This window comes from Enhydra lutris, unplaced genomic scaffold (assembly GCF_002288905.1).
Source record: "Enhydra lutris kenyoni isolate GAN:26980312 unplaced genomic scaffold, ASM228890v2 scaffoldscaffold31, whole genome shotgun sequence".
Taxonomy (NCBI): domain Eukaryota; kingdom Metazoa; phylum Chordata; class Mammalia; order Carnivora; family Mustelidae; genus Enhydra; species Enhydra lutris.
This window is the reverse complement of record NW_019154115.1, coordinates 17,167,327-17,186,083: the sequence shown is the minus strand read 5'-3', so window position 1 is coordinate 17,186,083 and position 18,757 is coordinate 17,167,327. Positions and strand designations below refer to the sequence as shown.

Sequence of the window (18,757 nt, the reverse complement as noted above, 5' to 3'; positions counted from 1 at the left end):
GTAGAGCCGCTGCCTTCGGCTCAGGTCATGATCTCAGGGTCCTGGGATCGAGCCCCGCATCGGGCTCTCTGCTCGGCAAGGAGCCTGCTTCCTCCTCTCTCTCTGCCTGCCTCTCTGCCTGCTTGTGATCTCTGTCTGTCAAATAAATAAATTAAAAAAAAATTATTAAAAAAAAAAAAGATTTTATTTATCTCTTTGACAGAGAGTGAGAGAACACAAGCAGGGGGAGTAGCAGAGGGAGAAGGAGAAGTAGGCTCCCTGCTGAGCAGAGAGCCCATCGTGGGGCTCAATCACAGGACCCTGGGACCATGACCTGAGCCAAAGGCAGATCCTTAACCAACTGAGCTACGTAGGTGTCCCCAGTTAGTGATGAATCTTAATCACTGAAGTAGTTGGGTGGGGTTCATTTTAATCTCAGGCTATAAGAGTATGCTGTCTTAGGGCAATCATATACTTCATGTAAGTTTTGGTAATCAATATAGTGTTTATAAAGAATTCTTGAGTCAGGCTGCCAAGTATGCTGGCTCCATTTCTTCCTAGTTTTATGAATCTTAGGTACTTTACTTGGTTTCCTCATCTGTGAAATGAGGATGGTGGTAAAGATATTACTGTTTCATAGGATTGTAGAAAGATTTAATGAATTAATATATTTAAATCACTTAAAAAGTGTCTGGCATATAAAAGCCCAATAAATTTTAGATAGTATAGTTGTCTCTGTTCTACATTGTGACAGATGTGAACTATCCCTAGGTTTTTCATTATGTCCTGTAAAGTATATGCAGAAATTAATAAAATCTGAGATAGAGTGGCTTTGTATTAAGAATATAGAAAGTGGCACCTGGGTAGCTCAGTCAGTTAAGCATCAGGTCGTGATCCTGGGGTCCTGAGATTGAGCCCCATATTGGGGCTCCCTGCTCAGTGGGGAGTCTGCTTCTCCCTCTGCACCCCCCCACTCATGCTTTCTCTCGCTCTCTCTCCAACCCTCTCTCTCTGTGTCAAATAAATAAATACAATCCTTTAAAAAAATATATATATATATAGAAAGAAACTATTCCTTTTGCACTATCATGTAAGCTATAAAATGAGAGAACAGATAATGGCCCTTTGAAGAGGGGGATAAATATAACTTTAAACATTCTAATTAGATGGATGAAGTTGCCTATGTGTTTAGCCACTGATTAAGAAATAGTTATTTGGGGCGCCTGGGTGGCTCAGTGGGTTAAGCCGCTGCCTTCGGCTCGGGTCGTGATCTCAGGGTCCTGGGATCGAGTCCCACATTGGGCTCTCTGCTCAGCGGGGGGCCTGCTTCCCTCTCTCTCTCTCTGCCCGCCTCTCTGTCCACTTGTGATCTCTGTCTGTCAAATAAATAAATAAATAAATAAATCTTTAAAAAAAAAAAAAAAAGAAATAGTTATTTGTAACTGGACAAGAGTTAGATAAAAATAGAGTAGTATTTGTATTTATAATGCTGTCAGATTTTCAACAGCAGCCCTTGAAGTTCCCAGTAAATACAGTGCAAAATGAAGACTCATTCATGATAAAAGCAAGCAGAAGATAGTAGTGTAATGCCTTTCATATTGCTATGATTAAAGTGCAGCCCTATCTTAAACTTTAGAGTAACTGAGTTTTAAACCTGTGTTTCCAGGTACCAAGTAAGAGTATGGTATGTACCTAAGATGAAAAGTAGCTCAGCACCTTTAGGAGAAAGAATCAGATTCCATTGTACCTCGTTCATACACGAAACTGAGAAAGAGAAAGCTGAATATGGGAACACTCCTGTTACAATCCTTTATGCTCCATGAGAGAAGGAAAACATGTTCTAGAATAAGGATTTCAGAAGGTGGAAGATAGTTACTATTTAGGGTAATTGAGTTTACAAATACAATGAAATGTTACATAAGATCTAATTAGAGGTGAGATTTGTTACTGCCTTGTGTGGCTTATCAATAAGTTAATGGGAAATACAGGAAGCGAATTCAGGTTTTCTGTGTATAGCCATTAAAACTCCAGTCTCCCATGGAGTGCCTGGGTGGCTCAGTGGGTTAAGCCTCTGCCTTCAGCTCAGGTCATGGTATCAGGGTCAATCATGGGATTGAGCCCCGCATCTGACTCTCTGCTCAGCGAGGGCCTGCTTCCTGCCACCCCCTAATCCCCTGCCTCTCTGTCTAATTGTGATCTCTCTCTCTCTGTCAAATAAATAAATAAAATCTTAAAAAAAAAAAAAAAAAAGGCCACTCCAGTCCCCTCCTTCCCCCCTATTGGCTGCCTTGCTTGCTCAAGGAAAGTTTAATGATATGATCATTTCCTAATAAGAAAACTTTACCAATATTAGTATTGTCTTTGACTAGATGATTTTAAATGAAATTTGCAATGTCTGTGGCTATAACCCATCTCAGTATCAGAAACAGCTACATTCATCATCAGCCCATGGACTTGTAATTTTTTTTTAAAGATTTTATTTATTTATTTGACAGAGATCACAAGTAGGCAGAGAGAGAGAGAGAGAGAGGAGAAGCAGACTCCCCATTGAGCAGAGAGAGCCCTATGTGGGGCTCGATCCCAGGACCTTGGGATCATGACCTGAGCGGAAGGCAGAGGCTTTAACCCACCGAGCCACCCAGGTGCCCCTGGACTTGTAATTTTATATATGATAGCCTTTTCCCTTTATAAAGCCATCTGTTTGTCATATAAAGGTTTGTCATATAAATGCATGTCATATAAATGCATATAAACACATCTGTTTTTCATATAAATGGTATAAATGTCATACCATTATCTAATGTGGAATAAACTTTTGTTTTGAAAACTGCTTATTTTCTGAGAATAATACCGAAATTGTTCTCATTTGGATGTGAAATTAAGAAATGTGGATATTCCCTTGAATAAAAAACAAATGAATTAAATCGATCTAGTTGATAGCACTAGCCATGATATTCTGAACTCTTTGGTAGAAAGTATTATCATTATTTCAGACTTCCACTTTTCATAAGATTTGTTTGTTTGTTTGTTTGTTTGTTTTTGCTAGAGTGAATAGGTACTTTTTAGTTTAAACAGGATACCTTTGTTCTTTGAGTACCCATCCTTGTTTTTGGCAACATAGATTATTTATGCTAAAGACTTTAAAAGCTGTATTTCACTTGAACAGCTTTAGACGAGAGGTTGCAAATGGGTGTTTTGGATATTTAAAATTTTTAAAAATTAATTGCCAACATATAAAAATAGGGAAATATTAAAGATTTTATTTATATATTTGAAAGAGAGCAGGCGTGGTGGGGAGGGGCAGAAGGAAAGGAACAAGCAGACTCCCTGCTGAGCAGGGAGCCTGAGGGTTAAGCACAGGACTGGATGCAGGAGCTCCATGGCGGGGGTGAAAGGGGGTGGGGGGTGAGGGGGGGACTTGATCCCAGGACCCTGAAATCATGACCTGAACTGAAGTCAGATGCTTTATCAACTGAGCCCCCCAGGTGCCTCTGAAATTGGGGAGATTTTATTGACATTTCAGTGACTAATAACAACTCCTGAAAAATCAGTGCTGGCAGCATTGGGTCTATATTCTTACATGGTAGACATCAACAGGGGCTGAGACATAGCTATGCTTTAGATGGGATGCCCGCTATTCACTTTACCACCATATACCTTTGAAGTCGTCATGAGTCGTTATGTTTGCTATCTGGTTCTTCTGAGCATTGCAGCCTTTGCATCAGTGAGTTTGTTTCTTGATGCATGCCTGTTTAATGGAATCATCTTGAGAATGATAAAAAGCCTTGGTGTGCTTAGGCCATCATTCAGTTTTGTTCTGTTTTAAACCTTTTAGACTAGGAGTATTATCCTTTTATGATTTTAATTCATTCAAGGGAAGGGTGTACATTTTATATCTGTAACTTAAATAAAAGAAGATTAGCATGAGAAATTAAGATAACTTTGAGAAAAACTTCCAATAATTTAACATCCAAATAAGTACTGCTTTCTTAAAGTAATCACGCCGGTTTTTTCTAAAAGTGCTTACTCAAAATGTATTTGGGGGGGAAAAAAGGGGTGGTATATTTCTTTTGAATATTATCAGATGTCACATTTTTATCCTTAGAGATTAGATACATTTTAGTAATACCTGAAAAGTATATATAATTTGAGGAGAGCCTGGGTGGCTAGTGGGTTAAAGCCTCTGCCTTCAGCTCAGGTCATGATCCCAGGGAGCCTGCTTCCCCCCCTCTCTCTGCCTGCTGCTCTGCCTACTTGTGATCTCTCTCTGTCAAATAAATAAATAAAATCTTAAAAAAAAAAGAAAAGTATATGTAATTTTGAGAAGTAGTGTGTGTGTGTATATATATATATATAATTTGAGAAAAGTATATATAATTTGAGAAGTATATATATATAATATATATAAAGTGATAAAGTTTATGAAGTAACAAGAAGTCAGGCAGCTCAGTCTAATGGATGACAATCTGGATAAAGCCAGATTTTATCCAGCTTCACAGTAAATTTGAAGATTCGTTCAAAGTAAATAGTTCTCCAGGAAATAAGATGTTATAACTATAGGTTTATACCCATTAACCTTCAGCTTTAACTCTCCTTACTGAAAGAATAGAGTATAATGAATTAACAACAATAACAAAACAGTAAGAAGACAAAAGTAATGAAGAAAACTTTATAAGGGTGATGAAAACAGAGATAATGCCTAATTTATGCCGCAGGTTTCAAGGAATGCCTTTCAGGAATAATATACTTTGAACCAGATTGAAAGAAATTCAGTTGTAACTATTCTTTCCAGAAGAACCATGCATTGTTGTCAGAACCATATAAAGTTTGAAAAGCCATACTAATATGTCATAGGAAAGAGAAGGTTAGGTACATGTATTTGGAGGCCACAACAGCGAAGTGATAAACTATATATAATTTATTTATAATATTTATAAAAATATATAAATACATATTTTTGCTCCTCTCTGATTAAACCTTTCAATATCACAGTTGGCTTCTACATGAAGAAGTCCTTACCAAATTTCTTTTTTAAGATATTATTTATTTATTTGAGAGAGAGCAAGAGAGCACGAGGAGGGGCAGAGGGAGAAGCAGACTCCCCGCTGAGCAGGGAGCCAGCCCAATGTGGAGCTTGATCCCAGGACCCTGGGATTATGACCTGAGCTGAAGGCGGACGCTTAACTGACTGAGACACCTAGGCATCCCAAGAATTCCACTTTAAATAGGTATAAGTGCTTTTACTTTTCACAGTCCTTACCAAATTTATTATGAACAAGATTTAGAGATGAAGCCAAAAACAGAAGGTACAGTCTCCTTTTCTCAGTATATGACAGGATAGTTCCTTTAGGCCGAGGTCCCTTACCATTCCTGTTAGGTTGATGAAATGAATGAGCCAACTAAGGAAGCTCTAAGTATTTACCAGGTGACTGAACTCAAGAAAAGTCAGTTGTACTATTTGTGGGCTAAATTTGATAATCTCCCAAGTTCAAAATTTATTTTATTTATTAATTATCAGTTTTAAAGATTTTATTTTTAGTAGTCCCTACACCCAACATGGGGCTTGAACTCACAACCCTGAGATCAAGAGTTGCATATTCCACCAACTGAGTCAGCCAGGCGGCCCCCAATTTTATTAATTAATTATTTATTTATTTATTTAATTTTTAAATTTGACACAGAGAGAAAGTTCACAAGTAAGCAGAGAGGCAGTCAGAGAGAGAGGAGGAAATAGGCTCCCTGCTGAGCAGAGAGCCTGATGCAGGGCTCGATCCCAGGACCCTGAGACCATGATGTGAGCTGAAAGCAGAGGCTTTACCCACTGAGCCACCCAGGCGCCCCCCCCTCAAATTATTTTAAAACAGAAATGTGCTTTAGATGAGTTGTATGGTATATAAATTATATCTCAGTAAAGCTTCAATTAAAAAATGCAAATGAGATCCCATGGAGAAATTCTGCCACAAAAAGGGGTCATAAATATAGTGTTCAAGTGATGAAGAGCATCGGTGTGGGAAACAGAAGGAATTTTAAGTTATTCAAGGGAGGAAGAATTAGGCTGGCTTCCTAGTTAAAAAAAAAAATTGTGGACACATTTAAAAAACACCACACACTTTCATTTTTTTATTGTTTCAGGAGGACAGTTGTGAAGCCAGTGCACTTTTCGATTCAGTGGGGCTGAATGGGTGAGTAAGTGAGTGCAGGGTTTTTTGGTACATGCGGCAGATGAAAGACCAAGTCAAACCCTGGCTGGGTTTGACTGTGACCTAGTTAGTGAATATAACCCTCTGAGCTTCAATTTCCTCATCTATGGCAAGGAATAATTGGCTTTTATCAGGGCAGATAAGTCTAAGTTCATTTCACTGAAGAGGTCACATAGCACCCAAAGTTAATCATTTTAAAAATGTAAATATCACTTGGCAGATACAAATCAAAACCACCATCGGTGAGAATGGCTAAAGTTAACAAGTCACAAAACAGCAGATGTTGGTGAGGATGTGGAGAAAGGGGAACCCTCTTACACTGTAGGTGGGAATGCAGACTGATGCAGTTGCTCTGGAAAAGAGTATGAAAGTTCCTCAAAAAGTTAAAAATAGAATTACCTTACCACCCAGCAGTTGTACTGCTAGCTATTTATCTAAAGGATGCAAACAGTGATTTGAAGGGGCACATGCACTCCACTATTTATAAGCAGCAATGTCCACAGTCGCCAAAATATGGAGAGCTCAGATGTCCATCAACAGATGAATGGATAAAGAAGATGTGTGTGTATATACATATTCTTATACACACACACACACACACACACACACACACACACACACACAGGAATATTATTCAACCATGAAAAAGAATGAAATCTTGCCATTTGCAATGATGTGGGTGGAACTAGATGGTATTATGCTAAGTGAAATAGGTTAGTCAGAGAAAGACAAATACCATATGATTTCACTCGTAGGTAGAATTTAAGAACCAAAACATATGAATGTAGGGGAAGGGAAGGAAATATAAAATAAGATGAAAACAAAGGGAGACAAACCGTAGAGACTGTTAACTATAGGAATCTGAGAGTTGCTGGGGGGGGGGAGGTGGGTCATTGGGTGATGGGCATTAAGGAGGGTACTTGATGGAATGAGCACTGGGTGTTCTATGCAACTGATGAATCACTAAATTCCACCCCTGAAACTAATAATGCAGCACATGTTAACTAATTTAAGTTTAAATATAAAATAAAAATAAATGTAAATGTGTTTTGTAAGCCCTAAATCCCTTTACATAAAATGTCATTCCACTGCTTTAAATGTTTAAATGGCTTCTTCTTGCTGTATCAGTATCTATAAAAATCCTGAATGATGGATTCCTGCTGTGTCTTCACCTTGAGAACTTGTTGGTCTTCTTCCACCAAGTCTTTTTTTGTTGTTTTTTTTAAGATTTTATTTATTTATTTGAAAGACAGAGATCACAAGTAGGCAGAAAGGCAGGCAGAGAGAGAGGAAGGGAAGCAGATTCCCTGCTAAGCAGAGAGCCCGATGCGGGGCTCAATCCCAGGACCCTGGGATCATGACCCGAGCCAAAGGCAGAGGCTCCAACCCACTGAGCCACCCAGGTGCCCCACCACCAAGTCTTTTTTTATGGGCTGTTCCTCTCTCTGGGGACTCTGTTCCTAGCTCTTGATAAGGTTGTCTCCTTCTCATCCTTGAGGACACTGTTTAAGTGTGGCTTCTAATAATGGCTTTAATCTCCTTCTATCTAAAACTCTCCCTTTTGACTTCCTCATAATCTTTATTTCAGCAGATCTTTGTTTTTTTTTTGTATTTCTTTTATTCCTGTGATTGATTATGATGCCACCTCTTAGAACTATAAGTTCTGTGAGCACAGGAACTACGTATATGTTGATGTCATCATTATATCCCTGGTGACTATCTTAGTTTTAGGCACTCACTACATGTTTGTTGGTTGAATTAAGAACTCTACTTTGTTTTTTTTGGTGGTTTTTTTTTCTTTTTGTTCTTTGTTTTTAAATATTTTATTTATTTGACAGGGAGAGAAAGAGAGAGAGAAAGAGCACAAGCAGGGGGAGTGGCCGGGAGAGGGAGGAGCAGGCTCCCCACTGAGCAAGGAGCCCCATGTGGGATCAAGACCTGAGATGAAGACAGGCTTAATGGACTGAGCCACCCAGGCTTCCCAAGAATTCCACTTTGTTTGTTTGTTTCTTTTTAAACAGTTTATTTATTTGACAGAGATCACAAGTAGGCAGAGAGGCAGGCAGAGAGAGGAAGGGAAGCAGGCTCCCGACCTAGCAGAGAGCCCAATACGGGGCTCGGCTCAATCCCAGGACCCTGGGATCATGACCCGAGCCTCAGGCAGAGGCTTTAACCCACTGAGCCACCCAGGTGCCCCCCAAGAATTCCACTTTGAATAGATATAAATGCTTTTCCTTTTCAACACCTAGAAATTATGCAGACTCCTTCAGTAATGGCTATTAATCCCTTAAAGTTCTTTTATGTAGAAATAATATTTTTAAATGTGTATGAACAAACGTGTGTATGTCTGCTTTAAGACTTCATTTTTTATAGCAGTTTTAGGTTCACAGTAAAATAAAAAGATAAAGAGATTTACGCTTCATATATCCCCCAAACATGCATAGCTCCCCCATTATCAACACCCCCCACCCATCGATACATTTGTTGTAATTGATGAACCTACATTGACAAATCATAATTACCCAAAGCTTGTGGTTTACATTAGGGTTCACTCGAGGTGTTGTACGTTCTGTGTTTCAGAAAAATGTATAATGACATATATCCACCATTATAGTATCATACAGAGTAGTTTCACCGTCTTAACAAATGCCCTACTGAAAGAGTACATGCGAGGGACATGTAACACAGAATTGAGTCAGGAAAGGTTTTCCAGAGAAAGGGACATTTAGGGTAAAGGCTAAAAAGGAGCATAAGTTAACTTAAGGAGTCCAGGCTGAGGGTCTTTGAGAAGAAATGAGTTAAGTTTGGTGTTCATTAACATTCACTGCAAGGGAAGTATTGAAGTGAAATGAAGCTGGAGAGGTTAGAAGTGCCAGATCAGGAAGGACTTTAAGCCACTTAAGAGATTTTACCTTTTCTCTAAGGCTATTGAGAAGCCATTGAAAGTTTGAGTTGGAAGATAACATATCAGGCCGGCCTTTTAAGAAAGTTCCCTTAGGCTGCAGTGGTGTGTAAATTGCTGTGGAGACCCACTAGTTGAGAGGGGAAACCCGGAGCAAGGAGATCAGTTGTGAGATTGTGTTCCATCCCTCTGGGAGGATTGTTTCTTTGCCACAGTGGTACTAAATCAACATGGAGAAAACTTCTAGATTTGAGTGTTAAGAGTTAAAACTGACAGTTCTTTTGTCTCTTGTTTAGGTCATGAGGTCGATGGTTAGTAGTATTGTGCTTTGAGATGAGATCCAAGAGAAGAAAGTAGGTTTCAAATTTTCTTGGGGAGGAGAGGGTAGTGGGAGAAATGGGAGCCAAGAGATGAGTTCAGTTGAAACTGTTCAGTTTGAAGTATCGGCATTTTTTATGTTTAGGTAGAAAAATTAAGTATACTTCTGACCATATAGATCTCAACCTCTGGAGAAGGGCTGGAAATGTAAATTAGGATGTATCAGCATGTAAATGAACATATGTTACGGATGCTTAGAATAATGCAGCAGTGCCTGGGAACAGTATCTTTTACATAATGAATGCTTAATACATTTATGTTGAATGCATGCATGACTGGGATCCATGAAGTTGTATTGAGTGAGAAGAGAGGCTTGACCCAGTATTCAGAGGAAATGAAACCATTTAAGGACAGGCTGAGTAAAGGAGCAGTTAGGGCACCTGGGTGGTTCACGGGGTTGAGGGTCTGACTCTTGATCTCAGCTCAGGTCTTGATCTCAGTTTAGGTCTTGATCTCAGGGTAGTGAGTTCAAGTCTTGTGTTCAGCTCCAAGCCCAGGAGCCTACCTTAAAAAAAAAAAGGATCAGTCAGAGATAAAGAAAGACAGAAGAGAGTGACAGCATGAACTCAAAGGGGAAAAAATTGTTTAAAATAAGAGCAAAAGGCCACCCACCAGTGCAAGGAGATGAAAAAGATAAGGACTGAACGGTGTTCCTCAGATTTAACCTCAAGGGTGCGGTTTACCTGGGGAAAAGAAAGGTAAAAATGGTTTGGGGGGATGGGATTAAAAACCCTATTACACAGTGTTCAGTAATAAGGAAATAGAAACTGTGAGTGAGGACAACTCTTTAGTTTGGTTGTGAAGGGCCCATGGGAGAGAGGATGGTAGCTGGACCAGAGATAATGATCAAGGTTTGGGTGTTGTGTCTTGTATTTTTAATGGGAATGTTTTGAACATGTTTGGTGCTCATTGTAGGGGATCAGGAGAGAGGAAGAGAATAAAGGTACAGGTGAGAGAGATGATATAGTAAAGTTTATAAGTTACTTGCCTTGGGTGAGAGGACCACCTATTCTGTATGAGATAGGAAGAAGGTAATGTAAAGATAGGTAACTTTGCAGACATGTGTTCTGCTGGTTTGTGTTAGAAAATTGAGAGAATTTTTATCTAATGATTTTTTCAAAATAACTAAAATAATACATGCTTATTTAAAATTATAGTTGACCTTTGATTAGTGTGGGGGTTAGGGATGCCAGCCCTCCAGTGCAGCTGAGAATCTGCTTATAACTCTTGACTTCTCAAAAACTACTGCTAGTCTGTTGTTGACAAGGAGCCTCACTAATAACATAGTCAACACAGATTTGTGTGTTGTATGTATTATATACTGTATTCTTAAAGTAAGCCAGAGAAAAGAAAATATTAAAATCATAAGGAAGAGATAATATGTTTATAACGTTATACTGTATTTATAAAAAACAATCCTTTGTAAGTAGACCTGTGCTATTCAAGGGTTGACTGTATTATTATTAACTAAAGCCCATAGTTTACATTAGAATCCAGTCCTTGTGTTATATATTTTATGGGTTTTGACAAGCACATAATTATATGTATCTGCCATTACAGTATTTTATAGATTAGTTTCATTGCTCCAAAAATCCCCTCTGCCTTTTCATCCCTTTCTCCCTTTGTCTCCCTGAGTATGTAGCAATTACTGTTCTTTTTACTGCCTCCATATTTTTTCCTTTTCCAGAATGTCATATCTTGGAATCATATAGTATATAATATTTTCAGATTGGCTTCCTTCACTTAGTGACTGTTCTTTGAGGGCTGCTCTATTTCTTTTCATGGCTTAATACTTCATTTATTTTTATTGCTGAATAATATTCCTTTGCATGGCTGTATCATAGGTTATCCATTCATTTATTGAAAGATATCTTGAATGGTTCCACTTTTTGGCGATTTCAGATAAAAACATTTACTCTGTTTAGCTGCTATAAACATTATGTGAAGGTTTTTGTATGGCCTTTAAGTTGTCAGTTCTTTTGAATAAGTACCAAGGACTACTGGATCATATGGTAAAAATATGTTTAGCTTTGTAAGAAGCTGCCAAACTGCCTCCCACTGTGGCTGTACCATTTTGCATTCCAACCAACAATGAATGAGAGTTCTTGTTGCTCCATATCCTCACCAGCATTTGGTGTTGACAGTGTTTTGTACTTTCCATTCTAATAGTGTAGTGGTACCTTATTTGAATTTGCAATTCCTTAATGGCATATGATGTTGAGCATCTTTTCATTTTTGTGATCTGTATGTCTTTGTGAGGTGTTTGTTCAGATTCTTTGCCCATTTTCTTTTTTCTTTTTTTAAATTAAGTTCTACACCAAATGTGGGGCTTGAACCCGGAACCCTGAGATTAAGAGTCACATGCTCTACCATCTGAGCCAGCCAGCCAGGTGCCCCCGTTTGCTCATTTTTTTTTTTTTTTTAAGATTTTATTTATTTATTTGACAGAGACACAGAGAGAGAGAGAACACAAGCAGGGGGATCGGGAGAGAAAGAAGCAGGCTTCCTGCTGAGCAGGGAGCCCGATGTGGGCCTCGATCCCAGGACCCTGGGATCATGACCTGAGCCGAAGGCAGCCGCTTAAAGGCTGAGCCACCCAGGCGCCCCGTTTGCTCATTTTTTAATTGGGTTTATTTTGTTGTTCATTTTCAAGTTTTTTTGTGTTTTTTTTTAAAATTTAATTTAATTTAATTTTTTAAATTTTGGGTTAAGAGTCCTTTTTCAGGTATTTGTTTTGTGAATATTTCGCCAAGTCTGTAGCTTGTCTTTTCATTCTTTTAACAATGACTTTTGCGGTGCAGAAGTTTTTTTAATTTAATTTTTAAAATTATTTTTTATTATTTTTTATTTTTTATTTTTTTTAAAGATTTTATTTATTTCTTTGTCAGAGAGAGAGAGGGAGAGAGAGCGAGCACAGGCAGACAGAATGGCAGGCAGAGGCAGAGGGAGAAGCAGGCTCCCCGACGAGCAAGGAGCCTGATGTGGGACTCGATCCCAGGACGCTGGGATCATGACCCGAGCCAAAGGCAGCTGCTTAACCAACTGAGCCACCCAGGCATCCCTTTATTTTTTAATTTTTGAAGTTTTTAATTTTAATTAAGTCCAGCTTACCAATTTTTCTTTCATGGATTGCACTTTTGGTGGTGGATCTGAGAAATCATTGCCAAACCCAAGGTCACTTAGATTTTCTCTATTATACCTTCTAGTAGTTTTATAGTTTTGTGTTTTCCATTTAGAGCTATCCTTCATTTTGAGTTAATTTTTGTGATAGATGTGAGGTCTGTGTCTAGATTCACTTTTTTGCATGTAGTATCCATTTTTTCCAGCACCATTTTTTTTTTAAAGATTTTATTTATTTATTTGACAGAGAGAGATCACAAGTAGGCAGAGAGGCAGGCAGAGAGAGAGGAGGAAGCAGGCTCCCTGCTGATCAGAGAGCCCGATGCGGGACTCGATCCCAGGACCCTGGGCTCATGACCTGAGCCGAAGGCAGAGGCTTTAACCCACTGAGCCACCCAGGTGCCCCCCAGCACCATTTTTAGAAGAGATAATCCTCCACTATATTGCCTTTGCTCCTTTGTCAAATATCAGTTTGATTATATTTGTGTGGGCCTATTTCTGGGCCTTCTGGTCTGTTCCATTGATCTATTTGTGTATTCTTTTACCTGTACCACACTGTCTTGATTACAGTAGCTTTATAGTGAGTCTTAAAGTTGAGTAGTGTTAGTCCTCCGACTTCGTTCTTCTCTTTGAAATATGTGTTGGCTATTCAGGTTCTTTTGCCTTTTCTTTTTTTCTTTCTAAGATTTTATTTATTTATTTTTGAGAGAGAGAGAGAGAGAGAGAGAGAGAAAGGGAGATGAGTGGGGGAGCGGGGCAAAGGAGAAGCGGTCTCCCCACTGAGCAAGAAGTTTGATGCGGGACTCTCCTTCTGGCCTACTGCACGTTACCAGTGTCTCCTTAGAATTAGTCTGTACAGTCTCATCTGGTACCCAGGCTTTTGTGGCTGTTGCCTGGGGTTGCACCCCCATGGTTGCCTGGCTCTGGTGGCTGCAGGGCTTGTGTTTATGAGTCCCACAGGACTATAACAAACAATTTTTAACTGACTATAGCCCTGAGGGCTCAGTGCAGAGGGAGCAGATTAAAAAGCTCTGCTCTCAGTCTCCCTGAAAGATCTACTCTCATTCTTTAAAAGCTGCTGCCTGAAGGTCCATCTTCTTATTAGCCTTCATCTAAATGCTGACTTAAGTCCTCCCATTTGGTTTTGTTGTTGTTGTTGTTATTTTTAAAGATTTTTATTTATTTGTCAGAGAGAGAGAGAGCGCGCGCGAGCACAAGCAGGCAGAGTGGCAGGCAGAGGCACAGGGAGAAGCAGGCTCCCCGCTGAGCATGGAGCCCAATGCCTGACTCTATCCCAGGACCCCAGTCTCATGACCTGACCTGAAGGCAGCCACTTAACTGACTGGACCACCCAGGCATCCCAGGTCCTCCCATTTGGGTCATTGACATGTGTTGGCACATCCTTAGTTACCGGGCACCATTAAGAACAAAGAAGGTGGCTTTGGACAATCACAAAGATTTGAGAAACAGCCAGGACCTAGGACCTGGCTGAGCAGTAAGGTTTATCTACAGGAGACTACTGGGAGAGGTGGTTGTCTTATCCAGTACACAGAAACCAACAGAGTCGAGGAGAATGAAGAAACAGAGGAATATTTTCTGAACAAAAGAACAAGATAAAACTTGAGAAACAGAGATAAGTGATTTACTTGATGTCTTAAAAATAATGGTCATAATGTCAGTCACTGAGGTCAGAAATCCTTTAGAATTAAAGGAGTGATAAAGAATTTTCCAGACAAGCAAAAATTGAAGTTCATCACCACTAGACCAGCCTTAAAAGAAATGTTAAAGGGATTTTTTCAAGCTGAAACTAAAGCATGGTAATTACTAACAGGAAAACATGAGTGTATAAATCTCACTGGTAAAGTTAAATATATAGTTAAATTCAACATTCTCTAATATTGTAATGGTGGTGGGTAAATCACTTATAAATCTAATATGAAGGTTAAAAGAGATAAGTAGTAAAAATAACAAGCTACAATAATTTCTTAACGGGTATACAAGGTAAAAAGATGTAAATTGTGCCATAGAAAACATAAAATGAGGGGGTGTGTAAAAATATAGAGCTTTAGTGTACATTTTAAGTTGTTATCAGCTTTAAATAGACTGTTGTAAATGTATTTTATATAAGCCTCATTGCAACTACAAAACTGAAACTTATAAGATACACAAAAGAGAAAGTGAAAGCAATCTAAGCACACACTAAATCATCGAATCATAAAGGAAGAGACAAAGGGAACAAGAAAAGAAGAAAGGAACTATAAAACAGCTAGAAAAATAGTTAACAAAATGGTGATAGTAAGTCCATATATATCAATAATGATTTTAGATATAAATGTACTAAATTTCTCCAGTCAAAAGACATAAAGTTGGTTAATGGATGAAAAGATAAGACCCAACTATATGCTGACTACAGGAGATAATCTGCTTTAAGGACACACACAGACTGAAAGTTAAGAGATGTTAAAAGATACTCCATACAAATTGAAACCAAAAGAAAGCAGTGGTAGCTATACTTACATCAGACAAAATGGGCTTTAAGACAAATTCTCTAATAAGAACAAGGTCATTATAATGGTAATGTTGTCAGTCCAACATGATGTCAGTCCAACAAGATGATATAACTTTTGCAAATATTTATGCACCCAACATAGGAGCTCTTAAATATATATAAAGTAAACAATAATAGGGAGAAATAGATGGCAACACAATAATCATAGGGGACTTCAGTACCCCACTTTCAATAGTGGATGGATCATTCAGACAGATATTCAGTAAGTAAACATTGGACTTCAAAGTATACGCTAGACCAGACGGACTTAACAGACATTTACACAGTGTTCCACTTGACAGCAGAATACCCATTCTTTTTAACATACACAGAATATCTCCAGGATAGATAATATGTTAGGTCACAAAACAAGACTTAATAAACTTAAGAAGACTGAAAGCATATCAAGCATCTTCTCTTTTCTTTTTTAGATTTTATTTATTTATTTGACAGAGAAAGCAGGAGAGAGCATGAGCCATGGGGAGAGGCAGAGAGAGAGGGAGAAGCAGACTCCTCATTGAGCAGGGAGCCCAAAATGGGGGCTGGATCCAGAACCCCTGTGAGCCACCTAAGCGCTGCTCAAGCATCTTTTCTGACAACAATGGCATGAAAGTAAAAATCAATTACAAGGAAAAATGGAAAATTCAGAAGTATGTGGAGATTAAACAGCATTCTACTGAACAACCAACGGGTCAAAGAAGAAATCAGCATAGTATTGGAAGTCCTTGCCAGAGCAATTAGTCAAAAAAAAGAAATCAAGGGGTGCCTGGATGGCTCAGTTGATTAAGTGTCTTACTCTTTTTTTTTTTTTTAAGATTTTATTTATTTATTTGACAGAGATCACAAGTAGGCAGAGAAGCAGGCAGAGAGAGGAAGAAGCAGGCTCCCTGCTGAGCAAAGAGCCCGATGCAGGGCTCGATCTGAGGACCCTGGGATCATGACCTGAGCCGAAGGCTTTAACCCACTGAGCCACCCAGGCGCCCCTAAGTGTCTTACTCTTGATCTCAGCTCAGGGTTTGATCGAAGGTTGTGAATTCAACCCCTCCATTGAGCCCCATGCTAGGCATGGAGCCTACTTAAAGAAAGAAACCAAAAGGCATCTAAATTGGAAATGAAGAAGTAAAATTATCACTGTTTGTGGATGATGTGATATTATATATAGAAACCCTAAAGTCTCTATCAAAAAACTAATAGAACTGGGACGCCTGGGTGGCTCAGTGGGTTAAAGCCTCTGCCTTCAGCTCAGGTCATGATCCCAGGGTCCTGGGATCGAGCCCCACATAGGGCTCTCTCTGCTCAATGGGGAGTCTGCTTCTCCTCTCTCTCTCTCTCTCTGCCTACTTGTGATCTCTGTCTGTCAAATAAATAAATAATAAAAAAGAATCTTAAAAAACTATTAGAACTAATGAACAAATTCAGTAAAGTTGCAGGATACAAATAGATGTACAAAAATCTGCATTTGTATGCACTAATGAACTGTCAGAAAATGGGAATTTTAAAAATCCCGTTTATAATTGTATCAAAAGAACAAAATACCTGGTAATAAATTTAATCAGGGAGGTAAAACTGAAAACTGAGATATTGATGAAAGAAATTGAAGAAGATACAAATAAATGGAAAGATAGTCTGTTCTCATGGTTTGGAATCATTAATATTGTTAAAATGTGCATACTGCCCAAAGTGATCTACAATTTTTCAGTTCAATGCAGTCTGTATCAAAATTCCAATGACAGGGGCGCCTGGGTGGCTCAGTGGGCTAAAGCCTCTGCCTTCAGCTCAGGTCATGATCCCGGGGTCCTGGGATCAAGCCCTGCATCGGGCTCTCTGCTCAGCAGGGAGCCTGCTTCCTCCCCTCTCTCTCTGCCTGCCTCTCTGCCTACTTGTGATCTCTGTGAAATAAATAAAATCTTAAAAAAAAAAAAAATTTCCAATGACATTTTTCACAGAAAAATGAGTATGAAAAAGTATGAGTAGAAAAAAAAAAATCCTAAAATTAGTATGGAACTGCAAAATAACCCAAATAGTCTAAGCCATCTTTTTTTTTTTTAAGATTTTATTTATTTTTGCAAGAGAGAGAGAGAGTGTGTGCACACACAAGTGGGGGGAGGGGCAGATGGAAAAGCAGACTTCCCACTGAGCAGGGAGCCCTATGTGGGACTCAATCCCAGGACCCTGGGATCATGACCTTAGCTGAAGGCAGACATTTTAACCAGCTGAGCCACCTAGGTACCCTAGTCTAAGCAATCTTGACAAAGAACAAAACTGGAAATATCACACTTACGGATTTCGGACCGTAAGACAAAATTATAGTAATCAAAGCAGTATGGTATTGGGATAAAAACAGACACATTGATCAATGGAACAGAATAAATGGTCAATTAATTTACAACAAAGGAGCCAAGAATATACAATAGAAAAGGGATAGTGTTTTCAATAAGTGGTGATGGAGAGCACCTGGGTGGCTCAGTGGGTTAATAAGCCTGTGCCTTCGGCTCAGGTCATGATCTCAGGGTCCTGGGATCAAGTCCTGCATTGGGCTCTGCTAGGCAAGGAACCTGCATCCTCCTCCCTCTCTCTCTCTCTACGCTTGCCTCTCTGCCTGCTTGTGATACCTCTCTGTCAAATAAATAAAATCTTAAAATAAAATAAAATATATAAAAAAAGTGGTGATGGGAAAACTGGACCCCTGTCATATATCACCAGAATGAACTCAAAATTGATTATAGACTTTAATGTAAGACCTGAAACCACAAAACTCCTAGAAGAAAACACAGAGCATAAGCAATTTGGTACTAGTCTTGGCAATGATTTTTTAAAATTTTGACAGCAAAAACAAAGACGACAAAAGCAAAACTGAAGTGGAATTACATCAAACTAAAAACCTTTTTTTCCCCTTTATTTATTTAGTGAGAGAGAATGTGTATAGGAGTTGGGGTGGGGGTGGTGGAAGGGGAGAGGGAGGGAGGGGGAGGGAGAGAAAGAGAGAGAGAATCCCAAGCCGACTCCATGCAGAGCCTGATGCGGGGCTTGATCTCACAATACTAAGATCATGACCTGTGCGAAAATCAAGAGCTTCTGCATAACAAAGGGAGTCATCAATAAAATGAATAGACAAGCTCTGAATGGGATAAAATATTTGCAAATCCTGTAGCTGATAAGTGGTTAATACCTAAAATATAAAAACAATTAAAGTCAATAGGAAAAACATCTAATTAAAAATGGGCAGAGGAACTGAAAAGACATTTTTCAAAGAAGACATACAGGTGGCCAACATGGATATGGAAAGCTGATCAACATTATTAATCATCAGGGAAATGCAAATCAAAACCACAATGAGTAACACTTCACACCTGTTAAAATGACTGCTGTCAAAATGATAAGAAATACCAAGTGTTGGTGAGGATGTGGAGAAAAGGGAACCCTTGTACACTGTTGGTGGAAATGTAAATTGGTATAGACACTGGGGAAGACAGTGGGGATGTTCCTCAAGAAATTAAAAATAAGAGTTATATGTATCCCCATGTTCATAGCAGCATTATGTGCAATAGCCAAAACATGGAAACAACCTAAATGCCCATCAAAAGATAAATGAATAAACAAGATGTGGTGTATGTGTGTAACATACACACA

General features: G+C 39.0%; 1 protein-coding gene across 1 annotated transcript in view; it reads left to right on the top strand.

The window, feature by feature from the left end:
* Positions 1–18,757, top strand: part of LOC111153189 (casein kinase 1 gamma 1) — a 194,812-nt gene that overhangs the window by 56,346 nt on the left and 119,709 nt on the right. The window lies entirely within an intron of this gene.